The 8,204-nt window shown below is 34.3% G+C and overlaps 1 non-coding gene across 1 annotated transcript; it reads left to right on the top strand.

The window, feature by feature from the left end:
• Positions 1–213: 213 nt before the first annotated feature.
• LOC121230008 (small nucleolar RNA R71) lies at positions 214–320 on the top strand. The gene has a single exon (XR_005927960.1). It is a non-coding gene; the product is annotated as a small nucleolar RNA R71 (small nucleolar RNA).
• The last annotated feature ends 7,884 nt before the right edge of the window (positions 321–8,204 follow it).

The following is an 8,204-nucleotide window of genomic DNA, read 5'->3' as shown; positions in this document are numbered from 1 at the left end:
AGACGATACCTGAGCTAATAACGAAGTGAGGGCATCAACTTCATGAACTCTGACTACAAGTGTTCCTGAAGCTATTTGATATTTTGGCTATTAATAGTTATTACTCGCGATCCTCTCGTAGACAAAATTGCACCATTCGTAGAAACATCTACCATCAATCTTATATGTGCATTGAGACCATTATAGAATGTCTCCAACTGGATACAATGAGGAATCCCATGATGAGAACACTTACGAAGTAACTTTTTGAATCGCGCCCAAGCCTCATACAAAGACTCGTCATCCAATTGTTGAAAAGTTGTGATCTCGTTCCTCAACTTAGCGTTTTTGCTAGGTGAAAAATACTTAACCAAAAATCGCTCTGCTAATTCTTGCCATGTAGATATGGAATTTGGTGGCAAAGAATTGAGCCCTGCTCGTGCTCGATCTCACAACGAGTATGAAAACAACTTCAACCTTAGCCCATCTTCAGTCACACCAACGATCTTGAATGAATCACTCACCTCCATAAACAATCGAAGATGGAGATGTGGATCTTCTGTGGGCATACTACTGAATTGGCCCACCATTTGGAGCATTTTAAACATCACTAGTTTCAATTCAAATTGGGTTGCCTCAATATCTGGCTTTTTAATTCCTGGATATAACTCACTGAAAAGTGGCACATCATATTGTCTGATGCGTCGATCCATATCATCGGCAATGAGGATGTGATTTTGTACACGATTGGCTTCATTACTTTAGTATTGATTCTGATTTCCAAGGTCCATCTCGACTTGTCTTTGAGCTGCTCGTTCACGTCATCTTCATCTGAAAGTTTTCTCAATTTCAAGGTCTACAGGGAGTAAATCAATAATCCAATCTATGCTCATAAACACCTGAAAATGAAATTACAAAATCAAAAAGAATAAGTTAGTAATGTTAGAAATAAACCAACTTGGAAGTAAATAATTTCACAAAAAATGACTATGGCAACAGTTAACAATCCCTGACAACGGCGCCAAAAACTTTTTAATTCTTTTAATTACTAAATGACCAAAATGCCCTTAAAGGCTTTTCTTTCAAATTTGTCCTATTCTTGCCCATTTTTGTCCAAACTTAAATATAATGTTCTAATTAGTAAATAAGGACCTCCAATTTAAGAACCCATTTCAATTAAATCCCCTTTATTATCTAGAACACACATTTTGTTAATTTTACAATTTAGTCCTAATTATCAGATTAGGCACTTATGCATAAAATTTCTTCACGAAATTTTCACACAATTATTCAATCAATGAATAAACCTTAAAACTTAATTGGAATAAATTTTTTTGACCTCAAATTCGTGGTTTCGCAACCACTATTCCGTTTAGGCCCTATTTCGGGATGTTACAGTAAAATTACCCTTAACAATTTGGTAAATAAAAACACAATATGGTTGAGAAGTGATGATTAAAATATATTAAACTAAATGAAATAATCCCTAATGCAAATTATCCTAAGTATGCAAACTTTGTGAATGGAATAGATTTTAGCAAAATTAAACACAATTTACAAAAATTATAACATAAATAAACTAGGACAATTATTTTAATGAAACTCAATTTATTATCAACATGCTTAATAACATTCGAAAAAAATATTTCATGGCAACATGATCTTTCATGAGTTTGGAAACCACATTAGGTCCTTTTGGAATTGTAATACCCCTTACCCGAGACCGTCACCAGAGTCGAGCACGAGGCGTTACCAAACTTATCTTACTTGTTCGGGGCATATTTTTTTTTTACTTTCAAAAAATTAATTTGCTCGTATGCATCCAATAAATCCCTAAAAAGGGCCTTCGACCCTAAAATATGCAATTGGAACTATTCGGGACCAAACCGGGAACATTAAAAATTTTCCAATTACTTACACAAATCAAAACAATTTATTTCACTATTTATAATAAAACTTTCTATCTGCGTAACAATCACTAAATTAATTATAACTCGAGTTAAGAAACTCTAAATTTAAATCTGTAAATTTTCCCTAAAGCTACACTCATATATATTCTTACCATAATTGTTCCAGAATATTTGGTTTGGAAAATTAGTACAATTTATTCATTAATGGTTCCCCTATTTTGCAGTTCTGCAGACCTGACCTCTCTTCACTAAAAATTTATTACCTCATCATACAGAATTCGGATAATGCTTTTGTTTGTTTCTAATGATAGTAGACTCACTAAGGAATATAGAAATATAAACTATAACTTATAATTATTTTTTTTAAAATTTCTAGTGATTTTCAAAAGTTAGAACAGGGGATCACAAAGTCACTCTGAACCAGTCTTACAAATATTTAAACATCTTAAAATATAGACTTTTTTTGCTTGCTCTGTTTCTTTCTTATGAAAATAGACTCAATAAGATTTAATTCTATATCTCATTCACCATTTAATTCCATTTTTACAATTTTTAGTGATTTTTCAAAACTATGTCACTGCTGCTGTTTCCTAATTGTTCCATGGCCAACTCTTACTCCTTCATAATTTCTTTGCATCAAACCTCATTTAGGCATACATAATACCAAAGCATGTTCTTATTTAGCTATATCATAAGTTAATCATTACCAAGTATTCACATGGTATTCTTTAATCATATCATAAGGACATACACACAAAATAGCCAAGTCCTTATACATGCCATAACTTAAAGTATTTCTAGTCATAAAATACCGAGATAGCTCGTTGATAGTGTGAGGATTTCTCCGACGTCCTTACGATTTTTTGAGTTGGATTTGCGATACTATAAAGAAGAGAGAAAAGAAAGGTAGTAAGCTTATAGCTTAGTAAGTTTGCATGTAAATAAATAACAACATTCTAAATGAATTATCAAGATAACTTGAACCTTTTGAACGTGGACTTATCTTACCTTCCCTTTGGTACACTCTTTAAATTTTCCGTTGAACCACTTGGAATACTAAGGATACAAGGGTACCTTTCCTTTTTAAACTTATCACTGCCATGTCTTGACATGGTCTTACGTGGTATCCTTGCCTTATGAACTCACCATTGCCATGCCTTGGCATGGTCTTATATGGGATCCTTGCCTTATCGTAGTTTATCAATGCCATGTCTTGACATGGTCTTACATGATTACCTTGCCTTGTAAAACTTACCAATGCCATGCCTTGGCATGGTCTTACTTGGTATCCTTAAACCCTAATGTAATGACATTTGTATCCTACACATTCTTAAGGTTCAACCAGAAATTTTAAGTATCATTTCTCCATCAATTCTTGCTTGAATCATCAAGGAATAAATTTACAAAATAAATATATAGATGCTGAAAACTAACATCATTAATTATAAATAATAAAACATTTCATTTATTTACCAAAAACTTACCTCGATACAAAATACGATCAGATATTTTGATTTAGTCCTCAACCTTTTTCTTTCCTCGGTCTAACCCCGAATTTTGTTCTTCTTGATCTATAATAGCAAATTTAACTTATTTAATATTCACATTTATCAAAATAGTCCTTAACTCTAACTTTGGAAAATTATGATTTTGCCCTTAAAATTTTGCATATTTTCACTTTTTCTCCAAGGCTCAAAAATGAAACTTTATCTCTAATTCTTATGTTTTATGACATGCTGATTATTTATTTACCTATGGCAACATCAGATTCCCACTCCAACATATACTTATGCCATTAGGTATTTTTACCTATTATGTCGTTTTACTCGTTTTCGCATAAAACCGCTTAGCTCAAGTCGTTTAACATAATTTCAAGCTTCATATTCTACCATAAAATATCAAAATAAACACATTTCACCTATGGGTATTTTTCTAAATATGAACCCTAGGTTAAATTATTGCTAGAATAAGTTAAATCAAGTTACCGGGACTTCAAAAACGTAAAGAACATTAAAAACGGGGCTTGAAATCAGTTACTATGATGCTTGGAAGCTTGACAAAACCCTAGCTATAATAACCCTTGAAATTTCGGCCTAATGAAGAAGATGGGCATATTTTGCCATCTTTTTCCCTTTTTTAATATTTTAATTACCAAATGACTAAAATACCCTTCATTAAAACTTTAGTTATTTTTATCTATGTATGTCCATTTTTGTCCATGAAAGCCTAATGGTCTAATTACCATTTAAGGACGTCTACTTCAATTATTCTCTTCAATTTAATCCTTTAGCATCTAAAACTCATATTTATCAACTTTTGCAATTAAGCCCTAGTAGGCAAATTAAACATGCTATCTATAAAATTTTCCATTGATACTCTAACACATGCATCTAATCAGTCGGTAAATTATAAAAATTAATTGAAATAAACTTTTCTATCTCAAATTCATGGTTTTGCAACCACTGTTTCATTTAGGCCCTATTTTGGGATGTTACATTTCTCCCCCTTTAGGGATTTTCGTCCTAAAAAATCTTACCTGTGAAAAGATTTGGATATTGTTTTTGTATAACCTCTTCAGGCTTCCATGTAGCCTCATCTAACCCATGCCTATTCCATAATACTTTCACAAGTGCAATACTTTTGTTCCTTAGTTGCTTGACCTATTGAGCTAAAATCTTTATCGGTTCTTCACCATAACTCATATCTTGCTGAATCTCAACCTCTGTCTGTGAAATCACATGTGAAGGATCAGAACGGCAACGACGTAACATGGACACATGAAACACATCATGAATCTTCTCTAACTCTGGCGGCAAAGCTAGCCGATATGCCAATGGTCTAACTCTTTCAGTCACCTCCAACGGTCCAATAAAACGTGGACTTAGTTTGCCTTTCTTGCCAAATCTAAAGACTTTTTTCCAGGGGGATACTTTCAAGAACACTTTGTCACCAACTTGATACTCAATCTCTTTTCTTTTCAAGTCTGCATAAGACTTCTGTCTATCTGAAGCTGCTTTCAAGAAATCTTTGATAACTTTCACTTTCTCTTCAGTTTTTTTTAACTAAATCAACCTCGTAAATCTGATTTTCTTTAAGTTCTGTACAATACAAAGGTGTGCGACATTTATGTCCATACAAAGCTTCATAAGGTGCCATTTTCAAACTCTACTAGCAACTATTATTAAAAGTAAACTTTACCAATGGCAAATATTTCTCCCAACTATCTTGAAATTCTAAGACACAACATCTGAGCAAATCCTCAAGTATCTGAATAACTCTCTCTGACTAACCATCGGTCTGAGGATGGAAAGCTGTACTAAAACTCAACTCTTTGCCCAAAGCTTCCTATAACTTCTTCCAAAACCACAAAGTGAATCTTCAGTCTCTATCTGAAATAATCAATAATGGTACTCCATGTAGTCTGACTATCTCTGAAATATAAAACTCGACCAATTTTTCAAGTGAATAATCCATACGAATTGGAATAAAATGAGCCAACTTCATTAGCTTATCAATCACAACCCATACTGCATCTTTCTTTCTCGGTGTCGACAGCAATCCTGTCACAAAATCCATGGCAACTCGGTCCCATTTCCACTCAGGAAATAACATAGGCTACAATAAACCTGAAGGTACCTGATGTTCGGCTTTTACCTACTGACAGATCAAGCATCTAGAAACAAACTTTAAGATATCTCTCTTCATTCCTACCCACCAATACATTTTTTTTAAATCATTATTTTTGTACTACCTGGATGAATAGACAAGGAACTGCTATGTGCTTCCTCTAAAATCTTAAAAATAAGCTCATCATTCTTTGGTACACATATCCGATTTCTGAACATTAAACAACCTTCAAAACTGATCTAAAAATCTGACTCTATACCCGACTCACACTGAGCTCTTTTGGCTTGCAACTCATTGTCATCTTTCTGAACTTCACAAATTTCTTCAAGAAACATTGGTTTTGCTCTTAATTCGGCTAAGATAGAACCATCATCCGATAAGGTTAAACTAGTGTTAAAAGCTCTTAATGCAAATAAAAATTTTCTACTGAAAGCATTAGCAACTACGTTTGCCTTACCCGGGTGATAATCGATCACTAGTTCATAATCTTTAATCAACTCTAGCTATCTTCTTCACCTCAAGTTCAAATCTTTCTGAGTCCTGAAGTATTTCAAACTTTTATGATCAATAAATATTTGGCACTTCTCACTATACAAGTGATGTCTCCAGATTTTCAACGCAAATACAATGGCAGTTGGTTCTAAATCATGTATCGGATAATTTTTCTCATGTGGCTTTAGCTATCTAGAGGCATAAACAATTACCTTTCCTTCCTACATAAGTACACAGCCTAGTCCATTCAAGGATGCATCACCATAAATCACAAAATCTTTACCCAATTTTGGTTGTACTAAGATAGGAGCTTCAGTCAACAATGCCTTTAACTTGTCAAAACTCTGCTGACACTTTTCAGTCCATTCGAATTTGACATCTTTCTGTAGCAATCTTGTCAATGGAGTAGCTATCATGGAGAATCCCTCTACAAATCGTCTATAATAACTAGTGAGACTAAGAAAACTTCTGACCTCTGATACATTCTTGGGAGGCTTCCAATCAACAATGGCTGAAATCTTGCTTGGATCAACTCTAATACCTTCATCTGAGACTATATGTCAAAGAAAACCAACTTCTCGTAACCAGAACTCACTTTTTCTAAACTTGGCATAAAGCTGATTATCTCTCAAAGTTTGTAAAATTGTTCTCAAATGCTCTGAATGCTCAGTGTTATCATGAGAATAAATCAAGATATCATCAATGAACACAACTACAAATTTATCCAAGTAAGGTCTGAAAATTTGATTCATTAAGTCCATGAAAATGGCAGGAGCATTAATCAAGCCAAATGGCCTCAGAAGGAACTCATAATGTTCATACCTAGTCCGAAAAGCAGTATTCGAAACATCTGACTCTTTAACTTGAAATTGATAATATCCGGATCTCAAATGTATCTTGGAGAACACAATAGCTCCTTTCAATTGATCAAACAAATCGTCAATTCTAAGCAGTGGATACTTGTTCTTAATAGTCATCTTGTTAAGCTACCGATAATCTATGCACAATCTCATCGAACCATCTTTATTTTTCACAAATAGCACTGGTGCACCCCATGGTGAACAACTAGGTCTTGCAAAGCCTTTCTCTGTTAGTTCCTGCAACTGAACTTTCAATTCTTTCAATTCAATTAGATTCATTCTATAATGAGCAATAGAAATGGGTGTTGTACCTTGAACCAATTCAATACTAAACTCTACTTCTCTGATAAGAGGCAAACCTAATAGTTCTTCCGGAAACACATCAAGAAACTCACATACCACAGGCACTGATTCAGTTTTCAACCTGGATCTTTAGTATTCAACACAAAAGCAAGATAAGCTTCATATCACTTTCTCAAGCATTTCTGAGCAAACATAATAGAAATCATGGCAATTGAACTATCTGACTCATTTGAATTAACCCAAAGAATTTCACCATTTTCGCATTTCAACTCAATGAATTTCTTTCCATAATTTACTATCACGTCATGTGCAGTCAACCAATCCATACCAAGAATCACATCAAACTCATCAAATGGCAATGATCGACTGAAAAACAGTAACCTCTAATCATCAAAGGGCAAGTTTTACATACTTTGTCTACTAATACATACTGACCCAATAGATTTGATACTTTAATAACAAATCCCGTAGACTCTATGGACATGTTCATACTAGGCATAAATTTCATGCAAACATAGTAATGGGTTGAACCCGGATCAATCAAAGCAATAACATTAACATCATGAAGAGAACATGTACCCGTAATTACATCGGGGGATGATGCCTCTTCACGAGCATGGATAGCATAGGTCCTTGCAGGTGCTCTAACATCTAGTCTTGCTGCTGAATCTCTAGATGCACCTCTACCTGCCCCTATTCTCAAACTTCTCTAAGGTTTGCCTCTAACGAGGGCATTGTCTGATCTTACACTTGGTATTACTTCTCTTTTAACCATCTCAAGACACTCCCGAATGAAATGATCCGATGCACCACATCGAAAACAACCAGTCTCAGTTGCTCGACATTGACCTGGATGACATCAACCACATTGACGGCACTCGGGTTTATCTGGCTAAATACTTCCAACATTTGCAATTGAAGTGGTCTGAGCTTTCTGACCCATAAATCTTCTACCTCTATTTTGGCTAGAATACCCTGCTAAAAAATTAGATGTCATAGAGAACTCTCTAGGCCTCTTGGATGTAGACTGAAA

The sequence above is a fragment of the Gossypium hirsutum genome, chromosome A05 (genome assembly GCF_007990345.1).
Source record: "Gossypium hirsutum isolate 1008001.06 chromosome A05, Gossypium_hirsutum_v2.1, whole genome shotgun sequence".
NCBI lineage: Eukaryota > Viridiplantae > Streptophyta > Magnoliopsida > Malvales > Malvaceae > Gossypium > Gossypium hirsutum.
The sequence above is the reverse complement of the archived record's forward strand: the minus strand, read 5'-3'. Positions and strand labels throughout refer to the sequence as shown.